General features: G+C 42.0%; 19 non-coding genes across 19 annotated transcripts; 3 read left to right on the forward strand and 16 right to left on the reverse strand.

Moving 5' to 3' along the window:
• Positions 1 to 4,118: 4,118 nt before the first annotated feature.
• On the forward strand, positions 4,119 to 4,192 carry trnai-aau (transfer RNA isoleucine (anticodon AAU)). Its single transcript has one exon. It is a non-coding gene; the product is annotated as a tRNA-Ile (tRNA).
• A 383-nt stretch (positions 4,193 to 4,575) lies between these two features.
• Positions 4,576 to 4,648, forward strand: trnar-ucg (transfer RNA arginine (anticodon UCG)). Its single transcript has one exon. It is a non-coding gene; the product is annotated as a tRNA-Arg (tRNA).
• A 1,239-nt stretch (positions 4,649 to 5,887) lies between these two features.
• trnai-aau (transfer RNA isoleucine (anticodon AAU)) lies at positions 5,888 to 5,961 on the forward strand. The gene has a single exon. It is a non-coding gene; the product is annotated as a tRNA-Ile (tRNA).
• Positions 5,962 to 7,490: 1,529 nt separating this feature from the next.
• trnar-ucg (transfer RNA arginine (anticodon UCG)) lies at positions 7,491 to 7,563 on the reverse strand. Its single transcript has one exon. It is a non-coding gene; the product is annotated as a tRNA-Arg (tRNA).
• Positions 7,564 to 7,938: 375 nt separating this feature from the next.
• Positions 7,939 to 8,012, reverse strand: trnai-aau (transfer RNA isoleucine (anticodon AAU)). Its single transcript has one exon. It is a non-coding gene; the product is annotated as a tRNA-Ile (tRNA).
• A 948-nt stretch (positions 8,013 to 8,960) lies between these two features.
• Positions 8,961 to 9,033, reverse strand: trnar-ucg (transfer RNA arginine (anticodon UCG)). Its single transcript has one exon. It is a non-coding gene; the product is annotated as a tRNA-Arg (tRNA).
• Positions 9,034 to 10,430: 1,397 nt separating this feature from the next.
• trnar-ucg (transfer RNA arginine (anticodon UCG)) lies at positions 10,431 to 10,503 on the reverse strand. The gene has a single exon. It is a non-coding gene; the product is annotated as a tRNA-Arg (tRNA).
• Positions 10,504 to 10,878: 375 nt separating this feature from the next.
• Positions 10,879 to 10,952, reverse strand: trnai-aau (transfer RNA isoleucine (anticodon AAU)). The gene has a single exon. It is a non-coding gene; the product is annotated as a tRNA-Ile (tRNA).
• A 1,404-nt stretch (positions 10,953 to 12,356) lies between these two features.
• On the reverse strand, positions 12,357 to 12,430 carry trnai-aau (transfer RNA isoleucine (anticodon AAU)). The gene has a single exon. It is a non-coding gene; the product is annotated as a tRNA-Ile (tRNA).
• A 947-nt stretch (positions 12,431 to 13,377) lies between these two features.
• Positions 13,378 to 13,450, reverse strand: trnar-ucg (transfer RNA arginine (anticodon UCG)). Its single transcript has one exon. It is a non-coding gene; the product is annotated as a tRNA-Arg (tRNA).
• A 1,405-nt stretch (positions 13,451 to 14,855) lies between these two features.
• On the reverse strand, positions 14,856 to 14,928 carry trnar-ucg (transfer RNA arginine (anticodon UCG)). Its single transcript has one exon. It is a non-coding gene; the product is annotated as a tRNA-Arg (tRNA).
• A 375-nt stretch (positions 14,929 to 15,303) lies between these two features.
• Positions 15,304 to 15,377, reverse strand: trnai-aau (transfer RNA isoleucine (anticodon AAU)). Its single transcript has one exon. It is a non-coding gene; the product is annotated as a tRNA-Ile (tRNA).
• Positions 15,378 to 16,325: 948 nt separating this feature from the next.
• trnar-ucg (transfer RNA arginine (anticodon UCG)) lies at positions 16,326 to 16,398 on the reverse strand. Its single transcript has one exon. It is a non-coding gene; the product is annotated as a tRNA-Arg (tRNA).
• A 383-nt stretch (positions 16,399 to 16,781) lies between these two features.
• Positions 16,782 to 16,855, reverse strand: trnai-aau (transfer RNA isoleucine (anticodon AAU)). Its single transcript has one exon. It is a non-coding gene; the product is annotated as a tRNA-Ile (tRNA).
• A 1,390-nt stretch (positions 16,856 to 18,245) lies between these two features.
• Positions 18,246 to 18,319, reverse strand: trnai-aau (transfer RNA isoleucine (anticodon AAU)). Its single transcript has one exon. It is a non-coding gene; the product is annotated as a tRNA-Ile (tRNA).
• A 4,643-nt stretch (positions 18,320 to 22,962) lies between these two features.
• Positions 22,963 to 23,035, reverse strand: trnar-ucg (transfer RNA arginine (anticodon UCG)). The gene has a single exon. It is a non-coding gene; the product is annotated as a tRNA-Arg (tRNA).
• Positions 23,036 to 24,890: 1,855 nt separating this feature from the next.
• trnai-aau (transfer RNA isoleucine (anticodon AAU)) lies at positions 24,891 to 24,964 on the reverse strand. Its single transcript has one exon. It is a non-coding gene; the product is annotated as a tRNA-Ile (tRNA).
• A 941-nt stretch (positions 24,965 to 25,905) lies between these two features.
• trnar-ucg (transfer RNA arginine (anticodon UCG)) lies at positions 25,906 to 25,978 on the reverse strand. Its single transcript has one exon. It is a non-coding gene; the product is annotated as a tRNA-Arg (tRNA).
• A 375-nt stretch (positions 25,979 to 26,353) lies between these two features.
• trnai-aau (transfer RNA isoleucine (anticodon AAU)) lies at positions 26,354 to 26,427 on the reverse strand. Its single transcript has one exon. It is a non-coding gene; the product is annotated as a tRNA-Ile (tRNA).
• Between the last annotated feature and the right edge of the window lie 1,548 nt (positions 26,428 to 27,975).

Genomic DNA, 27,975 nt, shown 5'->3' on the forward strand with positions numbered 1-27,975 from the left:
TACTGAATTGAAATTCAGAGGAGAAAAGAGCACAAAATTACCATTACAAAGTATGCAAAGCCTCTGGAATTCCCTTGATTTCTTATTTATTGCTAACAACAGGATCTTATGACCTTGAGCAAGCCCTACGTAACAGTGGAGAGGAAAAACTCCCTTCAACGGAAGAAACCTCCAGCAGAACCAGACTCAGGGTGGGCGGCCATCTGTCCTGACTGTTTGGGGTGAGTGGAAAGTGGAGAGAGAAAAAAAAAGAGCAACAAAAGTAACAACAAAACATCGGGCAGGTTGATAGGACCAGTGCACGGGGAAACAAACAGCTCCAAAGCCAGGGGACAACTACACAAAGATACGGAGAGCGGGAAACAGAGAAGGAGAAAGACAACTGCAGGAGAAAGAACACACAAAGTTAATGTAATACAGTGATGACAGTTGTGGGGTGAGAGGAGAGGAGAGAGGGACAAGTGGAGGAAAGGAGCTCAGTGCATCGGGGGCTGGGTCCCCCAGCAGTCTAAGCCTATAGCAGCATAACTATAAGTATAAGCTTTATAAAAGAGGAAGGTTTTGAGCCTAGACTTAAAAGTAGAGAGGGTGTCTGCTTCCCGAATCAGAACTGGGAGCTGGTTCCACAGGAGAGGAGCTTGATAGCTAAAGGCTCTACCTCCCATTCTACCTTTGGAAATTTTGGGAAACACAAGTAGGCCTGCATTGTGAGATCGAAGTGGTCTACTGGGATGATATGGTGCTATGAGATCTTTTATATATGATGGAGCCTGACCATTCAGAGCTTTATATGTAAGAAGCAGGATTTTAAATTCTATTCTAGATTTTATGGGAAGCCAATGGAGATAAGCTTGTAATAGCCAACCAAGGTTTTCCTCAGTTTTTGTTTTTGTTTTATATAATATGTATTGTGTATTGTGTTATGTTTATGTTTACTTGTGGTGATTTTAGTGACAACATATAGATTTGATGGTTGGCTTTGTAGTTTACCTTTTAAATTTGTTGTCCAGTGGTGAAGGGAACAATGCAATGCAAAGGTTTTGTTACAAGAGATGCTTTCAGCCCAGCTGCTGAAGGGAGCAGACGTGACACGGTAACTGGAGCAGAGGAACTGACTACAAGGTATAGTGGACCACAAGAAGGTAGAAGAGAAAGGTTCAGTGTGTAGCTGTGAAAGCACACAGTTTGTTACCGAGTTGAAAAAATAAAAACATTAAAAAGAGCTTTACCACTACTGCAAAGCAAGTGACTAATCAAAATGATTTGAGTATAGAGCTTGGCTTTAGTAAAACAGGCCCTTCCAGTTCCATCAAAGCCTCACCTACGTCTTGTCTTTTTTGTCATGAGGGGCATACTTTTGAGTACGTTAAAAAACTAAAGAATTATTCTTACAAGGAGAAGATAGTTTCTCAGGAAGGAAGGCTTGCGCTGTCAGGAGGAGGTAAACTGTCAGTTCAGCGCACCCTACTTTGCTGCAGGTGAAGATCAAGAAGTATAGGCAATCTGTGAATGGTGCTGAAAAAGCAGTATTCAATGGATTTTTGAACAGCAGAGATAATCAAAACTTCAATGACAGGTCTGACAGCACCGAGGGCATCCTTGCCATAGTTCCTGTCCGAGTGAACGCAAAAAAGGGCAACAAAGTAATTACTTCGTATAAATTCTTGGATAGTGGCAGCACAGCTACGTTTTGCACAGATAAACGTCTTGACGAGCTGAATCTGCATGGGAAAAAGGTTAACCTTGTCCTTACAACCATGGGGGAAAACAAAGTTGTGACCAGTAACCTGGTGACAGAGTTGGAGGTAAGTCACCTGGAATCAAATAACTTCATAGAACTAAATGAGGTGTTTTCACAGAAGGGCATTCCAGTGAGCAAGAATAACATCCCACAACAAGAAGATGTAGATAAGTGGCCACATCTTAAAGGAGTGCAAATACCTCTCATCACCACAGAAATAGCGCTGTTGATTCAATGTTGTTGAGGCGATAGAACCAGAGGAAGTCATTCTTAGCATCAACAAGGGGCCTTATGTCAGAACTATGCTGGGTTGGACAGTCAATGGGCCACTGAAAGAGGGTGGTTGTAACAGAACCAGGGATGAAATAACGCAAGTTGCGTCAATGCGTATATCCATTGCCAAGCCGGAAGACCGGTGGAATCAACAGTTTCAGTATGACTTTCCTGAGGTTGGTCAAGAGGAGGAGTAGGAGATGTCTAAGGCAGATAGTCTGTTCATGGATAGAGTGTCACAGTCTGCTAAGTTGGTACATGGACACTACTGCCTTAATCTCCCATAAAAGGACTTGGACATTAGAATGCCAAACAACCGGGCCGTAGCAGAACAATGTGCTAAAAATTTCTCAGGAATCCTTCATTTTGGGTGGATTATATTGCCTTCATGAATGATACGATAACCAAAGAATATGCAGTGAAGGTTACTGATAAGGATTTTGGACGCAGTGATGGTATATTGCTCATCATGGGGTGTACCATCCTAAAAAGCTTAAGCTTCGTATGGTATTTGACTGTGCTGCATTTTATCAGGGAACCTCATTGAATGAGCAGCTACTTCAAGGACCAAACGTTACTAGTACAATAATTGGCGTTCTTACTAGGTTTCGTCAAGAGCCTGTGAAAATAGTGGCAGATGTGGAGGCTATGTTCCAGCAGGCAAAGGTGTCGTCAGCCGACGCTGACCTACTCAGATTCTCTTGGTGGCCAGATGGTGACGTTAGTCAGAATACAGGATGGAGATGCACCTGTTTGGAGCCACTTCATTGCCCAGTTGGGCTAGCTATTCAGTCAGGCGATGCGCAGAAGACAACACACATCTGTTTGATGCACAGTAAATACGGTGGTGCTAAACTTTTATGTAGACGACGTCTAAAATTGTTTGAGACTGAGGCTGAGTCTCTTTACCACAGTTTGAAGACTGTATGTCAGATGGGTGGCTACAGGTTAAACAAATGGATGAGCAAAAATCGGATGGCGTTAGCAGCCATTGCGGAGGAGGAGAAGCCGATAGAAATAATGGACCTAGATCTGGAAAATGCACTTCCAATGGAAAGGGTATTGGGTGTGCAATGGTGAATTCAGTCAGATCAATTCAAGTTCAGTGTTGTTATACAAAGTAAGCACCACAACAGAAGAGGGAGTTTATCCATGCTGAGCTCAGTGTATGATTCATTGGAAATCTGTGAATACATATGCTAGGAAATTAATGCAGGAGCTTTGTAGGATTAGATTGGAAAGGGATAAGAAGCTGCCTGAACACCTTGCCCAAATGTGGTCCCATTGGGTGCAAAGTCTAGATCACCTAAATGACTTTGGAATTAAGAGATGTTTCAAGTCAAAAGGGTTTGGTCAGACCGTGTCTACTTGACTGCATTACTTTGCAGACACTTCTGAGGATGACTATGGGACAGTAGCATACTTAGTCCAGCAAAACATCTGTAACCAAGCTCACGGTGCTCACTTTGTGTTGGGAATTGCAGGAGCTGCCCCCCTGAAGCCCATGACTATCCCTCGTTTGGACCTTACTCCAATGCTGATAACTTCTCAAATGTTCTGTTTTACAATCAAATCTCCCTTCCTCACTATCCTAGCTCCCCTAACCTTTCGAAACCCACCCTAGTTCAGACCAAGTGACCTAATGGACAAAGCATCTGACTTCAAATAGGAAGATTGAAGGGTCGAGTCAGTTTGTGGTTGCTCTTCCGGAACTCAATGTGCTGCTCTTAAGACCAGGATGATCAATTGAGAAGGTTAGAGCGTAGAGGCGATGGTGCCAGTGGCTGATCTTCTTTCTTGCCCCTAATCTGTACTTACAAAAAATCTGATTTCCCATCTGTCTGCAGTGCTCATTTGAACAAAGAAACATATCTACAAGAGGCCCTATTACATGTCAGTACATGAGATCAGCAAAGACCCACTTCCTTGAATTAAAATGATTTCATCTCCAACTGTTTGGCCATGGAACTGCATCATCTCTGATGTCCAAAAGACAGGATTATGACGTCACCCATTGTGAAAGGGCCATCTTATGTCAGACAAAAATCACTGAGACATTGACGCAGCTGTGCAGCTGGGTAAATGACTCTTTTACAGCATGCTGGGCCGGTTAGCTCAGATGGTTAGAGTGTGGTGCTAATAACGCCAAGGTCATGGGTTCAATCCCCATACTGGCCATTGAAAAGCACAATGCAAGCAACTCTTTCCAAGGCAACATTAATCCTGACTGCACGGTTGCTTGCTTTTCACATGCTACATAAACCTGGCCTTTTGAGTTATCAACCAGGTAACATTGCTGACTGAACTGTCTTGCATAAGAAACCTTTCCCGCATTTCCTTTTTAGTTAATGATATCAAAGAATACTCACATAATTTCACATTCCCAGATAGTTCAACGCTGTCTACAGGTTTTGCAATTCAAAAAATTATTCACATGTACGTTTTTACAATCAAGTCTCCCTTCCTCACTCACCCAGCTCCTCTAGCCTCCTGAAACAAACCTCTGTTCAGACCACACAGTCTAATGAGCACGGCTTCAGTCCTTTGAAAGACTCGGTTCCGACCACGTGGCCTAATGGACAAGGCGTCTGACTTCGGATCAGAAGATTGAGGGTTGGAGTCCCTTCGTGGTTGAGCTTCCAGTCCTTGCTGTTTGATGTGCCTGGAAAGTACAAACTTCCATGGGTTTTTCATGGTCGTAGGAACAGAGTGACACTTAAGAAAAGGAAGCTATTATCAATCACCCTCACTGAGCTGTTTTGCACAAGAAACATTTTCCTGCATGTACATATGCACACAATGATATCGAAGAGTATCTGACACAACATCACATTCACAAATGCTTCAACGCTGTCCATGGGCTTTACAATTGTGAAGTTTTCACATGTCCTGTTTTACAATCAAGTCTCCCTTCCTCACTGTCCTAGCTCCCCTAACCTTTCGAAACCCACCCTAGTTCAGACCAAATGACCATGGGTTTTTCATGGTCGTAGGAACAGAGTGACACTTAAGCAAAGGAAGCTATTATCAATCACCCTCAATGAGCTGTTTTGCACAAGAAACTTTTTCCTGCATGTACATATGCACATAATGATATCGAAGAGTATCTGACACAACATCACATTCACAAATGCTTCAACGCTGTCTATGGGCTTTACAATTGTGAAGTTTTCACATGTCCTGTTTTACAATCAAGTCTCCCTTCCTCACTGTCCTAGCTCCCCTAACCTTTCGAAACCCACCCTAGTTCAGACCAAGTGACTTAATGGACAAAGCATCTGACTTCAAATAGGAAGATTGAAGGGTCGAGTCCCTTTGTGGTTGCTCTTCTTGTACTGACTCACTGGATGTGCCTGGAAAATCTTTTTTTCCGTGTGTTTCAAGGTTGCAAAAACAGGATAACATTCAAGCCAAAAGGTTTTATCAATCACACTTCTTCACTGCTAAAGAGGTATGCACAAATAGCAATTATCTTCCGGAACTCAATGTGCTGCTCTTAAGACCAGGATGTTCAATTGAGAAGGTTAGAGCGTAGAGGCGATGGTGCCAGTGGCTGATCTTCTTTCTTGCCCCTAATCTCTACTTACAAAAAATCTGAATTCCCATCTGTCTGCAGTGCTCATTTAAACAAAGAAACAAATCTACAAGAGGCCCTATTACAAGTCAGTACATGAGATCAGGAAAGACCCACTTCCTTGAATTAAAATGATTTCATCTCCAACTGTTTGGCCATGGAACTGCATCATCTCTGATGTCCAAAAGACAGGATTATGACGTCACCCATTGTGAAAGGGCCATCTTATGTCAGACAAAAATCACTGAGACATTGACGCAGCTGTGCAGCTGGGAAAATGACTCCTTTGCAGCATGCTGGGCCGGTTAGCTCAGATGGTTAGAGCGTGGTGCTAATAACGCCAAGGTCATGGGTTCAATCCCCATACTGGCCATTGAAAGCACGATGCAAGCAACTCTTTCCAAGGCAAGATTAATCCTGACTGCACGGTTGCTTGCTTTTCACATGCTACATAAACCTGGCCTTTTGAGTTATCAACCAGGTAACATTGCTGACTGAACTGTCTTGCATAAGAAACCTTTCCTGCATTTCCTTTATAGTTAATGATATCAAAGAATACTCACATAATTTCACATTCCCAGATAGTTCAACGCTGTCTACAGGTTTTGCAATTCAAAAAATTATTCACATGTACGTTTTTACAATCAAGTCTCCCTTCCTCACTCACCCAGCTCCTCTAGCCTCCTGAAACAAACCTCTGTTCAGACCACACAGTCTAATGAGCACGGCTTCAGTCCTTTGAAAGACTCGGTTCCGACCACGTGGCCTAATGGACAAGGCATCTGACTTCGGATCAGAAGATTGAGGGTTGGAGTCCCTTTGTGGTTGAGCTTCCAGTCCTTGCTGTTTGATGTGCCTGGAAAGTACAAACTTCCATGGGTTTTTCATGGTTGTAGGAACAGAGTGACACTTAAGCAAAGGAAGCTATTATCAATCACCCTCACTGAGCTGTTTTGCACAAGAAACATTTTCCTGCATGTACATATGCACACAATGATATCGAAGAGTATCTGACACAACATCACATTCACAAATGCTTCAACGCTGTCTATGGGCTTTACAATTGTGAAGTTTTCACATGTCCTGTTTTACAATCAAGTATCCCTTCCTCACTGTCCTAGCTCCCCTAACCTTTCGAAACCCACCCTAGTTCAGACCAAGTGACCTAATGGACAAAGCATCTGACTTCAAATAGGAAGATTGAAGGGTTGAGTCCCTTTGTGGTTGCTCTTCTTGTACTTACTCACTGGATGTGCCTGGAAAATCTTTTTTTCCGTGTGTTTCAAGGTTGCAGAAACAGGGTAACATTCAAGCGAAAAGGTTTTATCAATCACACTTCTTCACTGCTAAAGAGGTATGCACAAATAGCAATTATCTTCCGGAACTCAATGTGCTGCTCTTAAGACCAGGATGTTCAATTCTGAAGGTTAGAGCGTAGAGGCGATGGTGCCAGTGGCTGATCTTCTTTCTTGCCCCTAATCTCTACTTACAAAAAAATCTGATTTCCCATCTGTCTGCAGTGCTCATTTGAACAAAGAAACAAATCTACAAGAGGCCCTATTACAAGTCAGTACATGAGATCAGCAAAGACCCACTTCCTTGAATTAAAATGATTTCATCTCCAACTGTTTGGCCATTGAACTGCATCATCTCTGATTTCCAAAAGACAGGATTATGACGTCACCCATTATGAAAGGGCCATCTTATGTCAGACAAAAATCACTGAGACATTGACGCAGCTGTGCAGCTGTGAAAATGACTCTTTTGCAGCATGCTGGGCCGGTTAGCTCAGATGGTTAGAAAAGCTTCCTTTGCTTTATGTGTCACTCTGTTCCTACGACCATGAAAAACCCATGGCAGTTTGTACTTTCCAGGCACATCAAACAGCAAGGACTGGAAGCTCAACCACGAAGGGACTCGAACCCTCAATCTTCTGATCCGAAGTCAGACGCCTTGTCCATTAGGCCACGTGGTCGGAACCGAGTCTTACAAAGGACTGAAGCCGTGCTCATTAGACTGTGTGGTATGAACAGAGGTTTGTTTCAGGAGGCTAGAGGAGCTGGGTGAGTGAGGAAGGGAGACTTGATTGTAAAAACGTACATGTGAATAATTTTTTGAATTGCAAAACCTGTAGACAGCGTTGAACTATCTGGGAATGTGAAATTATGTGAGTATTCTTTGATATCATTAACTAAAAAGGAAATGCGGGAAAGGTTTCTTATGCAAGACAGTTCAGTCAGCAATGTTATCTGGTTGATAACTCAAAAGGCCGGGTTTATGTAGCATGTGAAAAGCAAGCAATCAGGATTAATGTTGCCTTGGAAAGAGTTGCTTGCATTGTGCTTTTCAATGGCCAGTATGGGGATTGAACCCATGACCTTGGCGTTATTAGCACCACACTCTAACCATCTGAGCTAACCGGCCCAGCATGCTGCAAAAGAGTCATTTTCCCAGCTGCACAGCTGCGTCAATGTCTCAGTGATTTTGTCTGACATACGATGGCCCTTTCATAATGGGTGACGTCATAATCGTGTCTTTTGGACATGAGAGATGATGTAGTTCCATGGCCAAACAGTTGGAGATGAAATCATTTTAATTCAAGGAAGTGGGTCTTTGCTGATCTCATGTACTGACTTGTAATAGGGCCTCTTGTAGATTTGTTTCTTTTTTCAAATGAGCACTGCAGACAGATGGGAATTCAAATTTTTTGTAAGTAGAGATTAGGGGCAAGAAAGAAGATCAGCCACTGGCACCATCGCCTCTACGCTCTAACCTTCTCAATTGAACATCCCGGTCTTAAGAGCAGCAAATTTGACTTCCGGAAGATAATTGCTATTTGTGCATAACTCTTTGGCAGTGAAGAAGTGTGATTGATAAAACCTTTTCGCTTGAATGTTACCCTGTTTTTGCAACCTTGAAACACACGGAAAAAAAGATTTTCCAGGCACATCCAGTGAGTAAGTACAAGAAGAGCAACCACAAAGGGACTCGACCCTTCAATCTTCCTATTTGAAGTCAGATGCTTTGTCCATTAGGTCACTTGGTCTGAACTAGGGTGGGTTTCGAAAGGTTAGGGGAGCTAGGACAGTGAGGAAGGGAGATTTGATTGTAAAACAGGACATGTGAAAACTTCACAATTGTAAAGCCCATAGACAGCGTTGAAGCATTTGTGAATGTGATGTTGTGTCAGATACTCTTCGATATCATTGTGTGCATATGTACATGCAGGAAAATGTTTCTTGTGCAAAACAGCTCAGTGAGGGTGATTGATAATAGCTTCCTTTGCTTAAGTGTCACTCTGTTCCTACGACCATGAAAAACCCATGGAAGTTTGTACTTTCTAGGCACATCAAACAGCAAGGACTGGAAGCTCAACCACGAAGGGACTCGAACCCTCAATCTTCTGATCCGAAGTCAGACGCCTTGTCCATTAGGCCACGTGGTCGGAACCGAGTCTTTCAAAGGACTGAAGCCGTGCTCATTAGACTGTGTGGTCTGAACAGATGTTTGTTTCAGGAGGCTAGAGGAGCTGGGTGAGTGAGGAAGGGAGACTTGATTGTAAAAACGTACATGTGAATAATTTTTTGAATTGCAAAACCTGTAGACAGCGTTGAACTATCTGGGAATGTGAAATTATGTGAGTATTCTTTGATATCATTAACTAAAAAGGAAATGCGGGAAAGGTTTCTTATGCAAGACAGTTCAGTCAGCAATGTTATCTGGTTGATAACTCAAAAGGCCGGGTTTATGTAGCATGTGAAAAGCAAGCAATCAGGATTAATCTTGCCTTGGAAAGAGTTGCTTGCATCGTGCTTTTCAATGGCCAGTATGGGGATTGAACCCATGACCTTGGCGTTATTAGCACCACTCTCTAGCCATCTGAGCTAACCGGCCCAGCATGCTGCAAAAGAGTCATTTTCCCAGGTGCACAGCTGCGTCAATGTCTCAGTGATTTTGTCTGACATACGATGGCCCTTTCATAATGGGTGACGTCATAATCCTGTCTTTTGGACATGAGAGATGATGTAGTTCCATGGCCAAACAGTTGGAGATGAAATCATTTTAATTCAAGGAAGTGGGTCTTTGCTGATCTCATGTACTGACTTGTAATAGGGCCTCTTGTAGATTTGTTTCTTTTTTCAAATGAGCACTGCAGACAGATGGGAATTCAAATTTTTTGTAAGTAGAGATTAGGGGCAAGAAAGAAGATCAGCCACTGGCACCATCGCCTCTACGCTCTAACCTTCTCAATTGAACATCCCGGTCTTAAGAGCAGCAAATTTGACTTCCGGAAGATAATTGCTATTTGTGCATAACTCTTTGGCAGTGAAGAAGTGTGATTGATAAAACCTTTTCGCTTGAATGTTACCCTGTTTTTGCAACCTTGAAACACACGGAAAACAAGATTTTCCAGGCACATCCAGTGAGTAAGTATAAGAAGAGCAACCACAAAGGGACTCGACCCTTCAATCTTCCTATTTGAAGTCAGATGCTTTGTCCATTAGGTCACTTGGTCTGAACTAGGGTGGGTTTCGAAAGGTTAGGGGAGCTAGGACAGTGAGGAAGGGAGACTTGATTGTAAAACAGGACATGTGAAAACTTCACAATTGTAAAGCCCATAGACAGCGTTGAAGCATTTGTGAATGTGATGTTGTGTCAGATACTCTTCGATATCATTGTGTGCATATGTACATGCAGGAAAATGTTTCTTGTGCAAAACAGCTCAGTGAGGGTGATTGATAATAGCTTCCTTTGCTTAAGGGTCACTCTGTTCCTACGACCATGAAAAACCCATGGAAGTTTGTACTTTCCAGGCACATCAAACAGAAAGGACTGGAAGCTCAACCACGAAGGGACTCGAACCCTCAATCTTCTGATCCGAAGTCAGACGCCTTGTCCATTAGGCCACGTGGTCAGAACCGAGTCTTTCAAAGGACTGAAGCCGTGCTCATTAGACTGTGTGGTCTGAACAGAGGTTTGTTTCAGGAGGCTAGAGGAGCTGGGTGAGTGAGGAAAGGAGACTTGATTGTAAAAACGTACATGTGAATAATTTTTTGAATTGCAAAACCTGTAGACAGCGTTGAACTATCTGGGAATGTGAAATTATGTGAGTATTCTTTGATATCATTAACTAAAAAGGAAATGCGGGAAAGGTTTCTTATGCAAGACAGTTCAGTCAGCAATGTTATCTGGTTGATAACTCAAAAGGCCGGGTTTATGTAGCATGTGAAAAGCAAGCAATCAGGATTAATCTTGCCTTGGAAAGAGTTGCTTGCATTGTGCTTTTCAATGGCCAGTATGGGGATTGAACCCATGACCTTGGCGTTATTAGCACCACGCTCTAACCATCTGAGCTAACCGGCCCAGCATGCTGCAAAAGAGTCATTTTCCCAGCTGCACAGCTGCGTCAATGTCTCAGTGATTTTGTCTGACATACGATGGCCCTTTCATAATGGGTGACGTCATAATCCTGTCTTTTGGACATGAGAGATGATGCAGTTCCATGGCCAAACAGTTGGAGATGAAATCATTTTAATTCAAGGAAGTGGGTCTTTGCTGATCTCATGTACTGACTTGTAATAGGGCCTCTTGTAGATTTGTTTCTTTTTTCAAATGAGCACTGCAGACAGATGGGAATTCAAATTTTTTGTAAGTAGAGATTAGGGGCAAGAAAGAAGATCAGCCACTGGCACCATCGCCTCTACGCTGTAACCTTCTCAATTGAACATCCTGGTCTTAAGAGCAGCAAATTTGACTTCCGGAAGATAATTGCTATTTGTGCATACCTCTTTAGCAGTGAAGAAGTGTGATTGATAAAACCTTTTCGCTTGAATGTTACCCTGTTTCTGCAACCTTGAAACACACGGAAAAAAAGATTTTCCAGGCACATCCATTGAGTAAGTACAAGAAGAGCAACCACAAAGGGACTCGACCCTTCAATCTTCCTATTTGAAGTCAGATGCTTTGTCCATTAGGTCATTTGGTCTGAACTAGGGTGGGTTTCGAAAGGTTAATGGAGCTAGGACAGTGAGGAAGGGAGATTTGATTGTAAAACAGGACATGTGAAAACTTCACAATTGTAAAGCCCATAGACAGCGTTGAAGCATTTGTGAATGTGATGTTGTGTCAGATACTCTTCGATATCATTGTGTGCATATGTACATGCAGGAAAATGTTTCTTGTGCAAAACAGCTCAGTGAGGGTGATTGATAATAGCTTCCTTTGCTTAAGTGTCACTCTGTTCCTATGACCATGAAAAACCCATGGAAGTTTGTACTTTCCAGGCACATCAAACAGAAAGGACTGGAAGCTTAACCATGAAGGGACTCCAACCCTCAATCTTCTGATCCGAAGACAGACGCCTTGTCCATTAGGCCACGTGGTCGGAACCGAGTCTTTCAAAGAACTGAAGCCGTGCTCATTAGACTGTGTGGTCTGAACAGAGGTTTGTTTCAGGAGGCTAGAGGAGCTGGGTGAGTGAGGAAGGGAGACTTGATTGTAAAAACGTACATGTGAATAATTTTTTGAATTGCAAAACCTGTAGACAGCGTTGAACTATCTGGGAATGTGAAATTATGTGAGTATTCTTTGATATCATTAACTAAAAAGGAAATGCGGGAAAGGTTTCTTATGCAAGACAGTTCAGTCAGCAATGTTACCTGGTTGATAACTCAAAAGGCCAGGTTTATGTAGCATGTGAAAAGCAAGCAATCATGCAGTCAGGATTAATCTTGCCTTGGAAAGAGTTGCTTGCATCGTGCTTTTCAATGGCCAGTATGGGGATTGAACCCATGACCTTGGCGTTATTAGCACCACGCTCTAACCATCTGAGCTAACCGGCCCAGCATGCTGCAAAAGAGTCATTTTCCCAGTTGCACAGCTGCGTCAATGTCTCAGTGATTTTGCCAACATACGATGGCCCTTTCATAATGGGTGACGTCATAATCCTGTCTTTTGGACATCAGAGATGATGCAGTTCCATGGCCAAACAGTTGGAGATGAAATCATTTTAATTCAAGGAAGTGGGTCTTTGCTGATCACATGTACTGACTTGTAATAGGGCCTCTTGTAGATTTGTTTCTTTTTTCAAATGAGCACTGCAGACAGATGGGAATTCAAATTTTTTGTAAGTAGAGATTAGGGGCAAGAAAGAAGATCAGCCACTGGCACCATCGCCTCTACGCTCTAACCTTCTCAATTGAACATCCTGGTCTTAAGAGCAGCCAATTTGACTTCCGGAAGATAATTGCTATTTGTGCATACCTCTTTAGCAGTGAAGAAGTGTGATTGATAAAACATTTTCGCTTGAATGTTACCCTGTTTTTGCAACCTTGAAACTCACAGAAAAAAAGATTTTCCAGGCACATCCAGTGAGTAAGTACAAGAAGAGCAACCACAAAGGGACTCGACCCTTCAATCTTCCTATTTGAAGTCAGATGCTTTGTCCATTAGGTCACTTGGTCTGAACTAGGGTGGGTTTCGAAAGGTTAGGGGAGCTAGGACAGTGAGGAAGGGAGACTTGATTGTAAAACAGGACATGTGAAAACTTCACAATTGTAAAGCCCATAGACAGCGTTGAAGCATTTGTGAATGTGATGTTGTGTCAGATACTCTTCGATATCATTGTGTGCATATGTACATGCAGGAAAATGTTTCTTGTGCAAAACAGCTCAGTGAGGGTGATTGATAATAGCTTCCTTTGCTTAAGTGTCACTCTGTTCCTACGACCATGAAAAACCCATGGAAGTTTGTACTTTCCAGGCACATCAAACAGAAAGGACTGGAAGCTCAACCACGAAGGGACTCGAACCCTCAATCTTCTGATCCGAAGTCAGACACCTTGTCCATTAGGCCACGTGGTCGGAACCGAGTCTTTCAAAGGACTGAAGCCGTGCTCATTAGACTGTGTGGTCTGAACAGAGGTTTGTTTCAGGAGGATAGAGGAGCTGGGTGAGTGAGGAAGGGAGACTTGATTGTAAAAACGTACATGTGAATAATTTTTTGAATTGCAAAACCTGTAGACAGCGTTGAACTATCTGGGAATGTGAAATTATGTGAGTATTCTTTGATATCATTAACTAAAAAGGAAATGCGGGAAAGGTTTCTTATGCAAGACAGTTCAGTCAGCAATGTTACCTGGTTGATAACTCAAAAGGCCAGGTTTATGTAGCATGTGAAAAGCAAGCAACCGTGCAGTCAGGATTAATCTTGCCTTGGAAAGAGTTGCTTGCATCGTGCTTTTCAATGGCCAGTATGGGGATTGAACCCATGACCTTGGCGTTATTAGCACCACTCTCTAGCCATCTGAGCTAACCGGCCCAGCATGCTGCAAAAGAGTCATTTTCCCAGGTGCACAGCTGCGTCAATGTCTCAGTGATTTTGTCTGACATACGATGGCCCTTTCATAATGGGTGACGTCATAATCCTGTCTTTTGGACATGAGAGATGATGTAGTTCCATGGCCAAACAGTTGGAGATGAAATCATTTTAATTCAAGGAAGTGGGTCTTTGCTGATCTCATGTACTGACTTGTAATAGGGCCTCTTGTAGATTTGTTTCTTTTTTCAAATGAGCACTGCAGACAGATGGGAATTCAAATTTTTTGTAAGTAGAGATTAGGGGCAAGAAAGAAGATCAGCCACTGGCACCATCGCCTCTACGCTCTAACCTTCTCAATTGAACATCCCGGTCTTAAGAGCAGCAAATTTGACTTCCGGAAGATAATTGCTATTTGTGCATAACTCTTTGGCAGTGAAGAAGTGTGATTGATAAAACCTTTTCGCTTGAATGTTACCCTGTTTTTGCAACCTTGAAACACACGGAAAAAAAGATTTTCCAGGCACATCCAGTGAGTAAGTACAAGAAGAGCAACCACAAAGGGACTCGACCCTTCAATCTTCCTATTTGAAGTCAGATGCTTTGTCCATTAGGTCACTTGGTCTGAACTAGGGTGGGTTTCGAAAGGTTAGGGGAGCTAGGACAGTGAGGAAGGGAGACTTGATTGTAAAACAGGACATGTGAAAACTTCACAATTGTAAAGCCCATAGACAGCGTTGAAGCATTTGTGAATGTGATGTTGTGTCAGATACTCTTCGATATCATTGTGTGCATATGTACATGCAGGAAAATGTTTCTTGTGCAAAACAGCTCAGTGAGGGTGATTGATAATAGCTTCCTTTGCTTAAGTGTCACTCTGTTCCTACGACCATGAAAAACCCATGGAAGTTTGTACTTTCCAGGCACATCAAACAGAAAGGACTGGAAGCTCAACCACGAAGGGACTCGAACCCTCAATCTTCTGATCCGAAGTCAGACGCCTTGTCCATTAGGCCACGTGGTCAGAACCGAGTCTTTCAAAGGACTGAAGCCGTGCTCATTAGACTGTGTGGTCTGAACAGAGGTTTGTTTCAGGAGGCTAGAGGAGCTGGGTGAGTGAGGAAGGGAGACTTGATTGTAAAAACGTACATGTGAATAATTTTTTGAATTGCAAAACCTGTAGACAGCGTTGAACTATCTGGGAATGTGAAATTATGTGAGTATTCTTTGATATCATTAACTAAAAAGGAAATGCGGGAAAGGTTTCTTATGCAAGACAGTTCAGTCAGCAATGTTATCTGGTTGATAACTCAAAAGGCCGGGTTTATGTAGCATGTGAAAAGCAAGCAATCAGGATTAATCTTGCCTTGGAAAGAGTTGCTTGCATTGTGCTTTTCAATGGCCAGTATGGGGATTGAACCCATGACCTTGGCGTTATTAGCACCACGCTCTAACCATCTGAGCTAACCGGCCCAGCATGCTGCAAAAGAGTCATTTTCCCAGCTGCACAGCTGCGTCAATGTCTCAGTGATTTTGTCTGACATACGATGGCCCTTTCATAATGGGTGACGTCATAATCCTGTCTTTTGGACATGAGAGATGATGCAGTTCCATGGCCAAACAGTTGGAGATGAAATCATTTTAATTCAAGGAAGTGGGTCTTTGCTGATCTCATGTACTGACTTGTAATAGGGCCTCTTGTAGATTTGTTTCTTTTTTCAAATGAGCACTGCAGACAGATGGGAATTCAAATTTTTTGTAAGTAGAGATTAGGGGCAAGAAAGAAGATCAGCCACTGGCACCATCGCCTCTACGCTCTAACCTTCTCAATTGAACATCCTGGTCTTAAGAGCAGCAAATTTGACTTCCGGAAGATAATTGCTATTTGTGCATACCTCTTTAGCAGTGAAGAAGTGTGATTGATAAAACCTTTTCGCTTGAATGTTACCCTGTTTCTGCAACCTTGAAACACACGGAAAAAAAGATTTTCCAGGCACATCCATTGAGTAAGTACAAGAAGAGCAACCACAAAGGGACTCGACCCTTCAATCTTCCTATTTGAAGTCAGATGCTTTGTCCATTAGGTCACTTGGTCTGAACTAGGGTGGGTTTCGAAAGGTTAGGGGAGCTAGGACAGTGAGGAAGGGAGACTTGATTGTAAAACAGAACATGTGAAAACTTCACAATTGTAAAGCCCATAGACAGCGTTGAAGCATTTGTGAATGTGATGTTGTGTCAGATACTCTTCGATATCATTGTGTGCATAAGTACATGCAGGAAAATGTTTCTTGTGCAAAACAGCTCAGTGAGAGTGATTGATAATAGCTTCCTTTTCTTAAGTGTCACTCTGTTCATACAACCATGAAAAACCCATGGAAGTTTGTACTTTCCAGGCACATCAAACAGCAAGGACTGGAAGCTCAACCACAAAGGGACTCGAACCCTCAATCTTCTGATCCGAAGTCAGACGCCTTGTCCATTAGGCCACGTGGTCGGAACCGAGTCTTTCAAAGGACTGAAGCCGTGCTCATTAGACTGTGTGGTCTGAACAGAGGTTTGTTTCAGGAGGCTAGAGGAGCTGGGTGAGTGAGGAAGGGAGACTTGATTGTAAAAACGTACATGTGAATAATTTTTTGAATTGCAAAACCTGTAGACAGCGTTGAACTATCTGGGAATGTGAAATTATGTGAGTATTCTTTGATATCATTAACTAAAAAGGAAATGCGGGAAAGGTTTCTTATGCAAGACAGTTCAGTCAGCAATGTTACCTGGTTGATAACTCAAAAGGCCAGGTTTATGTAGCATGTGAAAAGCAAGCAACCGTGCAGTCAGGATTAATCTTGCCTTGGAAAGAGTTGCTTGCATCGTGCTTTTCAATGGCCAGTATGGGGATTGAACCCATGACCTTGGCGTTATTAGCACCACGCTCTAACCATCTGAGCTAACCAGCCCAGCATGCTACAAAAAGAGTCATTTTCCCAGCTGCACAGCTGCGTCAATGTCTCAGTGATTTTGTCTGACATACGATGGCCCTTTCATAATGGGTGACGTCATAATCCTGTCTTTTGGACATCAGAGATGATGCAGTTCCATGGCCAAACAGTTGGAGATGAAATCATTTTAATTCAAGGAAGTGGGTCTTTGCTGATCTCATGTACTGACTTGTAATAGGGCCTCTTGTAGATTTGTTTCTTTTTTCAAATGAGCACTGCAGACAGATGGGAATTCAGATTTTTTGTAAGTAGAGATTAGGGGCAAGAAAGAAGATCAGCCACTGGCACCATCGCCTCTACGCTCTAACCTTCTCAATTGAACATCCTGGTCTTAAGAGCAGCACATTGAGTTCCGGAAGATAATTGCTATTTGTGCATACCTCTTTAGCAGTGAAGAAGCGTGATTGATAAAACCTTTTCGCTTGAATGTTACCCTGTTTCTGCAACCTTGAAACACACGGAAAAAAAGATTTTCCAGGCACATCCATTGAGTAAGTACAAGAAGAGCAACCACAAAGGGACTCGACCCTTCAATCTTCCTATTTGAAGTCAGATGCTTTGTCCATTAGATCACTTGGTCTGAACTAGGGTGGGTTTCGAAAGGTTAGGGGAGCTAGGACAGTGAGGAAGGGAGACTTGATTGTAAAACAGGACATGTGAAAACTTCACAATTGTAAAGCCCATAGACAGCGTTGAAGCATTTGTGAATGTGATGTTGATACTCTTCGATATCATTGTGTGCATATGTACATGCAGGAAAATGTTTCTTGTGCAAAACAGCTCAGTGAGGGTGATTGATAATAGCTTCCTTTGCTTAAGTGTCACTCTGTTCCTACGACCATGAAAAACCCATGGAAGTTTGTACTTTCCAGGCACATCAAACAGAAAGGACTGGAAGCTCAACCACGAAGGGACTCAAACCCTCAATCTTCTGATCCGAAGTCGGACGCCTTGTCCATTAGGCCACATGGTCGGAACCGAGTCTTTCAAAGGACTGAAGCCGTGCTCATTAGACTGTGTGGTCTGAACAGAGGTTTGTTTCAGGAGGCTAGAGGAGCTGGGTGAGTGAGGAAGGGAGACTTGATTGTAAAAACGTACATGTGAATAATTTTTTGAATTGCAAAACCTGTAGACAGCGTTGAACTATCTGGGAATGTGAAATTATGTGAGTATTCTTTGATATCATTAACTAAAAAGGAAATGCGGGAAAGGTTTCTTATGCAAGACAGTTCAGTCAGCAATGTTATCTGGTTGATAACTCAAAAGGCCGGGTTTATGTAGCATGTGAAAAGCAAGCAATCAGGATTAATCTTGCCTTGGAAAGAGTTGCTTGCATCGTGCTTTTCAATGGCCAGTATGGGGATTGAACCCATGACCTTGGCATTATTAGCACCACGCTCTAACCATCTGAGCTAACCGGCCCAGCATGCTGCAAAAGAGTCATTTTCCCAGATGCACAGCTGCGTCAATGTCTCAGTGATTTTGTCTGACATACGATGGCCCTTTCATAATGGGTGACGTCATAATCCTGTCTTTTGGACATCAATTCAATTCAATTCAATTCAACTTTATTTATATAGCGCCAATTTACAACAAAGTCATCTCAAGGCAATTTACAGAATAAAGTCCAGACTACACAAGTATGTAGAAGCAACCCAACAAATCCCCCTTGAGCAAGCCCTAGGCAACAGTGGAGAGGAAAAACTCCCTTTAATGGGAGAAACCTCCAGCAGAACCAGGCTTAGGGTGGGTGGCCATCTGCCTTGACCGGTTGGGGTGAGTGGAAAGTGGAGAAAGAAAAGAAAAGAGCAACGAAAAGCAACAACAAAAAGCAACAACAAAACAACAAGAAAAGCAACAACAAAACAACAAAAAAGCAACAACAAAACAACAAAAAAGCAACAACAAAGCATCGTACAGGTTGTAGGATATAGAATTAATGGTATACAGTGGTGACAAGTAAATGTATAGAGAAAAGCTAGTTCAGGTTGAGTGAGCAGTTTAACTATAAGCTTTATCAAAAAGGAAGGTTTTAAGCCTAGTCTTAAAAGTAGAGAGGGTGTCTGCTCCCCGAATTTGGATTGGAAGCTGGTTCCACAGGAGAGGAGCTTGATAGCTAAAGGCTCTGCCTCCCATTCTACTTTTGCAAACTCTGGGAACCACAAGTAGGCCTGTATTTTGGGATCGAAGTGGTCTAATCGGGCGATACAGAACTATGAGATCTTTTAAATATGATGGAGCTTGACCATTAAGAGCTTTGTATGTAAGGAGGAGGGTTTTGAACTCTATTCTAGATTTTATGGGAAGCCAATGAAGAGAAGCTAGTGAAGGTGAAATATGATCTCTCTTTCCTAATCCAGTCAGCACTCTTGCTGCAGCATTTTGGATTAATTGAAGGCTTTTTAGGGAGTTATTAGGACACCCCAGAAGTAGGGAATTACAGTAGTCCAACCTAGAAGTAACAAATGCATGGACCAGTTTTTCGGCATCACTTTGAGACAGGATGCTTCTAATTTTAGCAATGTTCCGTAGGTGGAAGAAGGCTGTTCTAGAGATTTGTCTTATATGTGACGTAAATGCCAAATCCTGGTCAAAAATAACTCCAAGGTTCCTCACCGCAGTACTGGAGGCCAAAGTTATGTCATCTAAAGTAACTATATTGTTAGACAGCATATTTCTCATGTTTTTAGGCCCAAAGAGGATGATTTCAGTTTTGTCTGAATTTAGAAGTAGGAAATTGTAGGACATCCAGGTCTTTATGTCTTTTAGACATGCTTCAAGTTTGACTAATTGGTTAGTATCTTCTGGTTTCACAGATAAATAGAGCTGGGTATCATCTGCATAGCAGTGGAAGTTTATGGAATGTTTCCTAATAATTTTGCCTAAAGGTGACATGTACAGATTAAAAAGTATTGGTCCTAACACAGAGCCCTGTGGAACTCCATAGCTAACTTTGGTGCATAAAGAAGAGTCATCATTAACATGAACAAGTTGGAATCTGTCTGACAGATAAGATTTAAACCAATGTAATGTGGTTCCTTTAATCCCAAATCCATGTTCTAGTCTCTGTAATAAAATGTTGTGGTCAATGGTGTCAAATGCGGCACTAAGGTCTAGCAAGACGAGTACGGACACAAGTCCGTTATCTGAAGCGAGGAGAAGATCATTGGAGACTTTTACCAGTGCTGTTTCTGTACTGTGATGAGCTCTATATCCTGACTGAAAGTCTTCATACAAATTATTCCTGTAAAGGTGATCACATAATTGTTTTGCAACTACTTTTTCCAGGATTTTAGAGATAAACGGGAGATTTGATATTGGTCTATAGTTGGCTAAATCACCTGGATCAAGACAGGGTTTTTTAAGTAATGGTTTGATTACAGCAACTTTATAAGCCTTTGGTACATAGCCAGTTTCTAAAGATAGGTTAATCAAATCTAATATGAAAGTGTCTATTAAAGGTAGAACATCTTTAAGCAATTTGGTTGGAACAGGGTCTAAAAGACATGTTGTTAGTTTTGAGGAGGCGATAGTTGAACTTAGCTCAGTGAGATCTATGGGTGAAAAACAGTCTAAGATGGATTGGGGCCTTATTGAGGATTCTAGAGCTGTTGTACATGAAGATCTATCTCTAATATTTGTAGGGAGGATCTGGTGAATCTTTTCCCTAATGGCTGCAATTTTATCAGTAAAGAAAGTCATAAAGTCATTGCTGCTCAAAGTTAAGGGTATACTAGGCTCAACAGAACTATGGCTCTTAGTCAGCCTGGCTACAGTGCTGAACAGAAACCGGGGGTTGTTCTTGTTTTCCTCTATTAGTGCGGAATAATATGCTGTTCTGGCATCACGGAGAGCTTTTTTGTACATTTTTAAACTGTTTTTCCAGGCTAACCGGGATTCTTCTAAATTAGTGGAACGCCACTTCCTCTCTAATTTTCGTGACGCCTGCTTTAAGCTGTGCATTTGTGAATTGTACCATGGAGGTCGGCTCCTCTGATTCACTGCCTTTTTTTTCAGAGGGGCAACTGTATCTAGTATCATACGCAATGAGGCTGCAGAATCGTCAACTAAGTAATCAATTTGTACAGGAGTAAGATGGCTACTTACCATAGTATTGACACATGGTGGTGAAAAAGATGAAGAGATAATTTCTTTAAAAATATTCACAGCATTTTCAGATAAACATCTGCTGTAGTGGAATTTTTTCCTAACTGCTGTATAGTCCGTTATTGTAAATTCAAATGTTATTAGAAAATCGTCAGACAGAAGAGAATTATGAGGAAATACTATTAAATTATCAGTTTCAATGCCATATGTAAGTACAAGGTCCAATGTGTGACTAAAACAGTGAGTGGGTTTATTTACATTTTGGGAAAAACCAATTGAATCTAGTAATGAATTAAACGCAGTGCTCAGGCAGTTACTGTCAGCATCTACATGGATGTTAAAGTCACCCACTATAATGACTTTATCTGTACTAAGCACTAAATCAGATAGAAAATCAGAAAATTCTATCAAAAACTCTGAATAAGGGACTGGAGGACGGTACATGATAACAAATAATAGTGGTTTTTGAGTTTTCCAGTTTGCGTGTGAAAGGCTAAGAGTAAGACTCTCAAATGAGTTATAACTATGTTTAGGTCTAGGAATTATTGATAAGCTAAAGTGAAATATTGCTGCTACTCCTCCACCTCGGCCTGTGCATCTAGGAACATGATAATTAATATGACTTGGGGGGGTTGACTCATTTAAACTGACATATTCTTCCTGCTGCAACCAGGTTTCAGTGAGACAAAGTAAATCAATTTGATGATCATTTATTAAGTCATTTACTAACAGAGATTTAGAAGAGAGAGATCTAATATTTAATAATCCACATTTAATAGTTTTGGGTGTTGGTTCAGTATGAGCATTAGTCTTAACTTGTATTAGATTTTTATGATTAACTCCCCTTGTGTTCATTGTTGGTTTAAAAAGTTTAATTGGTCGTGGAGCAGACATAGTCTCTATGGGGCAAATAGCAGTGTGGTTAAGATCATAACATTCAGCAAAATAATAATATTCCCTGTGTGAAAAATTAGAGTCCATAACAGCTGCATTTTGTCTGCTGGTAACGTCAGATTCTATAAATATCTCGGACTGTTTATACCTGTGGATGTTGTCGGGTGTTGGAGCGGAGGATGCAGGAGAGGTGAGCACATCAGAGCCACAGGTGTTTTCAATGGTCAGTCAGTCTCATCAGAGATGATGCAGTTCCATGGCCAAACAGTTGGAGATGAAAACATTTTATTTCAAGGAAGTGGGTCTTTGCTGATCTCATGTACTGACTTGTAATAGGGCCTCTTGTAGATTTGTTTCTTTTTTCAAATGAGCACTGCAGACAGAGGGGAATTCAGATTTTTTGTAAGTAGAGATTAGGGGCAAGAAAGAAGATCAGCCACTGGCACCATCGCCTCTACGCTCTAACCTTCTCAATTGAACATCCTGGTCTTAAGAGCAGCACATTGAGTTCCGGAAGATAATTGCTATTTGTGCATACCTCTTTAGCAGTGAAGAAGTGTGATTGATAAAACCTTTTCGCTTGAATGTTACCCTGTTTTTGCAACCTTGAAACACACGGAAAAAAAGATTTTCCAGGCACATCCAGTGAGTAAGTACAAGAAGAGCAACCACAAAGGGACTCGACCCTTCAATCTTCCTATTTGAAGTCAGATGCTTTGTCCATTAGGTCACTTGGTCTGAACTAGGGTGGGTTTCGAAAGGTTAGGGGAGCTAGGACAGTGAGGAAGGGAGATTTGATTGTAAAACAGGACATGTGAAAACTTCACAATTGTAAAGCCCATAGACAGCGTTGAAGCATTTGTGAATGTGATGTTGTGTCAGATACTCTTCGATATCATTGTGTGCATATGTACATGCAGGAAAATGTTTCTTGTGCAAAACAGCTCAGTGAGGGTGATTGATAATAGCTTCCTTTGCTTAAGTGTCACTCTGTTCCTACGACCATGAAAAACCCATGGAAGTTTGTACTTTCCAGGCACATCAAACAGAAAGGACTGGAAGCTCAACCACGAAGGGACTCGAACCCTCAATCTTCTGATCCGAAGTCAGACGCCTTGTCCATTAGGCCACGTGGTCGGAACCGAGTCTTTCAAAGGACTGAAGCCGTGCTCATTAGACTGTGTGGTCTGAACAGAGGTTTGTTTCAGGAGGCTAGAGGAGCTGGGTGAGTGAGGAAGGGAGACTTGATTGTAAAAACGTACATGTGAATAATTTTTTGAATTGCAAAACCTGTAGACAGCGTTGAACTATCTGGGAATGTGAAATTATGTGAGTATTCTTTGATATCATTAACTAAAAAGGAAATGCGGGAAAGGTTTCTTATGCAAGACAGTTCAGTCAGCAATGTTACCTGGTTGATAACTCAAAAGGCCAGGTTTATGTAGCATGTGAAAAGCAAGCAACCGTGCAGTCAGGATTAATCTTGCCTTGGAAAGAGTTGCTTGCATCGTGCTTTTCAATGGCCAGTATGGGGACTGAACCCATGACCTTGGCGTTATTAGCACCACGCTCTAACCATCTGAGCTAACCAGCCCAGCATGCTACAAAAACAGTCATTTTCCCAGCTGCACAGCTGCGTCAATGTCTCAGTGATTTTGTCTGACATTTGATGGCCCTTTCATAATGGGTGACGTCATAATCCTGTCTTTTGGACATCAGAGATGATGCAGTTCCATGGCCAAACAGTTGGAGATGAAATCATTTTAATTCAAGGAAGTGGGTCTTTGCTGATCTCATGTACTGACTTGTAATAGGGCCTCTTGTAGATTTGTTTCTTTTTTCAAATGAGCACTGCAGACAGATGGGAATTCAGATTTTTTGTAAGTAGAGATTAGGGGCAAGAAAGAAGATCAGCCACTGGCACCATCGCCTCTACGCTCTAACCTTCTCAATTGAACATCCTGGTCTTAAGAGCAGCACATTGAGTTCCGGAAGATAATTGCTATTTGTGCATACCTCTTTAGCAGTGAAGAAGCGTGATTGATAAAACCTTTTCGCTTGAATGTTACCCTGTTTCTGCAACCTTGAAACACACAGAAAAAAAGATTTTCCAGGCACATCCATTGAGTAAGTACAAGAAGAGCAACCACAAAGGGACTCGACCCTTCAATCTTCCTATTTGAAGTCAGATGCTTTGTCCATTAGATCACTTGGTCTGAACTAGGGTGGGTTTCGAAAGGTTAGGGGAGCTAGGACAGTGAGGAAGGGAGACTTGATTGTAAAACAGGACATGTGAAAACTTCACAATTGTAAAGCCCATAGACAGCGTTGAAGCATTTGTGAATGTGATGTTGATACTCTTCGATATCATTGTGTGCATATGTACATGCAGGAAAATGTTTCTTGTGCAAAACAGCTCAGTGAGGGTGATTGATAATAGCTTCCTTTGCTTAAGTGTCACTCTGTTCCTACAACCATGAAAAACCCATGGAAGTTTGTACTTTCCAGGCACATCAAACAGCAAGGACTGGAAGCTCAACCACAAAGCGACTCGAACCCTCAATCTTCTGATACTAAGTCAGACGCCTTGTCCATTAGGCCACGTGGTCGGAACCGAGTCTTTCAAAGGACTGAAGCCGTGCTCATTAGACTGTGTGGTCTGAACAGAGGTTTGTTTCAGGAGGCTAGAGGAGCTGGGTGAGTGAGGAAGGGAGACTTGATTGTAAAAACGTACATGTGAATAATTTTTTGAATTGCAAAAACTGTAGACAGCGTTGAACTATCTGGGAATGTGAAATTATGTGAGTATTCTTTGATATCATTAACTAAAAAGGAAATGCGGGAAAGGTTTCTTATGCAAGACAGTTCAGTCAGCAATGTTACCTGGTTGATAACTCAAAAGGCCAGGTTTATGTAGCATGTGAAAAGCAAGCAACCGTGCAGTCAGGATTAATCTTGCCTTGGAAAGAGTTGCTTGCATCGTGCTTTTCAATGGCCAGTATGGGGATTGAACCCATGACCTTGGTGTTATTAGCACCACGCTCTAACCATCTGAGCTAACCGGCCCAGCATGCTGCAAAAGAGTCATTTTCCCAGCTGCACAGCTGCGTCAATGTCTCAGTGATTTTGTCTGAGATACGATGGCCTTTTCATAATGGGTGACGTCATAATCCTGTCTTTTGGACATCAGAGATGATGCAGTTCCATGGCCAAACAGTTGGAAATGAAAACATTTTATTTCAAGGAAGTGGGTCTTTGCTGATCTCATGTACTGACTTGTAATAGGGCCTCTTGTAGATTTGTTTCTTTTTTCAAATGAGCACTGCAGACAGATGGGAATTCAGATTTTTTGTAAGTAGAGATTAGGGGCAAGAAAGAAGATCAGCCACTGGCACCATCGCCTCTACGCTCTAACCTTCTCAATTGAACATCCTGGTCTTAAGAGCAGCACATTGAGTTCCGGAAGATAATTGCTATTTGTGCATACCTCTTTAGCAGTGAAGAAGCGTGATTGATAAAACCTTTTCGCTTGAATGTTACCCTGTTTCTGCAACCTTGAAACACACGGAAAAAAAGATTTTCCAGGCACATCCATTGAGTAAGTACAAGAAGAGCAACCACAAAGGGACTCGACCCTTCAATCTTCGTATTTGAAGTCAGATTCTTTGTCCATTAGGTCACTTGGTCTGAACTAGGGTGGGTTTCGAAAGGTTAGGGGAGCTAGGACAGTGAGGAAGGGAGACTTGATTGTAAAACAGGACATGTGAAAACTTCACAATTGTAAAGCCCATAGACAGCGTTGAAGCATTTGTGAATGTGATGTTGATACTCTTCGATATCATTGTGTGCATATGTACATGCAGGAAAATGTTTCTTGTGCAAAACAGCTCAGTGAGGGTGATTGATAATAGCTTCCTTTGCTTAAGTGTCACTCTGTTCCTACGACCATGAAAAACCCATGGAAGTTTGTACTTTCCAGGCACATCAAACAGAAAGGACTGGAAGCTCAACCACGAAGGGACTCGAACCCTCAATCTTCTGATCCGAAGTCAGACGCCTTGTCCATTAGGCCACATGGTCGGAACCGAGTCTTTCAAAGGACTGAAGCCGTGCTCATTAGACTGTGTGGTCTGAACAGAGGTTTGTTTCAGGAGGCTAGAGGAGCTGGGTGAGTGAGGAAGGGAGACTTGATTGTAAAAACGTACATGTGAATAATTTTTTGAATTGCAAAACCTGTAGACAGCGTTGAACTATCTGGGAATGTGAAATTATGTGAGTATTCTTTGATATCATTAACTAAAAAGGAAATGCGGGAAAGGTTTCTTATGCAAGACAGTTCAGTCAGCAATGTTATCTGGTTGATAACTCAAAAGGCCGGGTTTATGTAGCATGTGAAAAGCAAGCAATCAGGATTAATCTTGCCTTGGAAAGAGTTGCTTGCATCGTGCTTTTCAATGGCCAGTATGGGGATTGAACCCATGACCTTGGCGTTATTAGCACCACGCTCTAACCATCTGAGCTAACCGGCCCAGCATGCTGCAAAAGAGTCATTTTCCCAGATGCACAGCTGCGTCAATGTCTCAGTGATTTTGTCTGACATACGATGGCCCTTTCATAATGGGTGACGTCATAATCCTGTCTTTTGGACATCAATTCAATTCAATTCAATTCAACTTTATTTATATAGCGCCAATTTACAACAAAGTCATCTCAAGGCAATTTACAGAATAAAGTCCAGACTACACAAGTATGTAGAAGCAACCCAACAAATCCCCCTTGAGCAAGCCCTAGGCAACAGTGGAGAGGAAAAACTCCCTTTAATGGGAGAAACCTCCAGCAGAACCAGGCTCAGGGTGGGTGGCCATCTGCCTTGACCGGTTGGGGTGAGTGGAAAGTGGAGAAAGAAAAGAAAAGAGCAACGAAAAGCAACAACAAAAAGCAACAACAAAACAACAAGAAAAGCAACAACAAAACAACAAAAAAGCAACAACAAAACAACAAAAAAGCAACAACAAAGCATCGTACAGGTTGTAGGATATAGAATTAATGGTATACAGTGGTGACAAGTAAATGTATAGAGAAAAGCTAGTTCAGGTTGAGTGAGCAGTTTAACTATAAGCTTTATCAAAAAGGAAGGTTTTAAGCCTAGTCTTAAAAGTAGAGAGGGTGTCTGCTCCCCGAATTTGGATTGGAAGCTGGTTCCACAGGAGAGGAGCTTGATAGCTAAAGGCTCTGCCTCCCATTCTACTTTTGCAAACTCTGGGAACCACAAGTAGGCCTGTATTTTGGGATCGAAGTGGTCTAATCGGGCGATACAGAACTATGAGATCTTTTAAATATGATGGAGCTTGACCATTAAGAGCTTTGTATGTAAGGAGGAGGGTTTTGAACTCTATTCTAGATTTTATGGGAAGCCAATGAAGAGAAGCTAGTGAAGGTGAAATATGATCTCTCTTTCCTAATCCAGTCAGCACTCTTGCTGCAGCATTTTGGATTAATTGAAGGCTTTTTAGGGAGTTATTAGGACACCCCAGAAGTAGGGAATTACAGTAGTCCAACCTAGAAGTAACAAATGCATGGACCAGTTTTTCGGCATCACTTTGAGACAGGATGCTTCTAATTTTAGCAATGTTCCGTAGGTGGAAGAAGGCTGTTCTAGAGATTTGTCTTATATGTGACGTAAATGCCAAATCCTGGTCAAAAATAACTCCAAGGTTCCTCACCGCAGTACTGGAGGCCAAAGTTATGTCATCTAAAGTAACTATATTGTTAGACAGCATATTTCTCATGTTTTTAGGCCCAAAGAGGATGATTTCAGTTTTGTCTGAATTTAGAAGTAGGAAATTGTAGGACATCCAGGTCTTTATGTCTTTTAGACATGCTTCAAGTTTGACTAATTGGTTAGTATCTTCTGGTTTCACAGATAAATAGAGCTGGGTATCATCTGCATAGCAGTGGAAGTTTATGGAATGTTTCCTAATAATTTTGCCTAAAGGTGACATGTACAGATTAAAAAGTATTGGTCCTAACACAGAGCCCTGTGGAACTCCATAGCTAACTTTGGTGCATAAAGAAGA

Source organism: Channa argus, chromosome 20 (assembly GCF_033026475.1).
Source record: "Channa argus isolate prfri chromosome 20, Channa argus male v1.0, whole genome shotgun sequence".
NCBI lineage: Eukaryota > Metazoa > Chordata > Actinopteri > Anabantiformes > Channidae > Channa > Channa argus.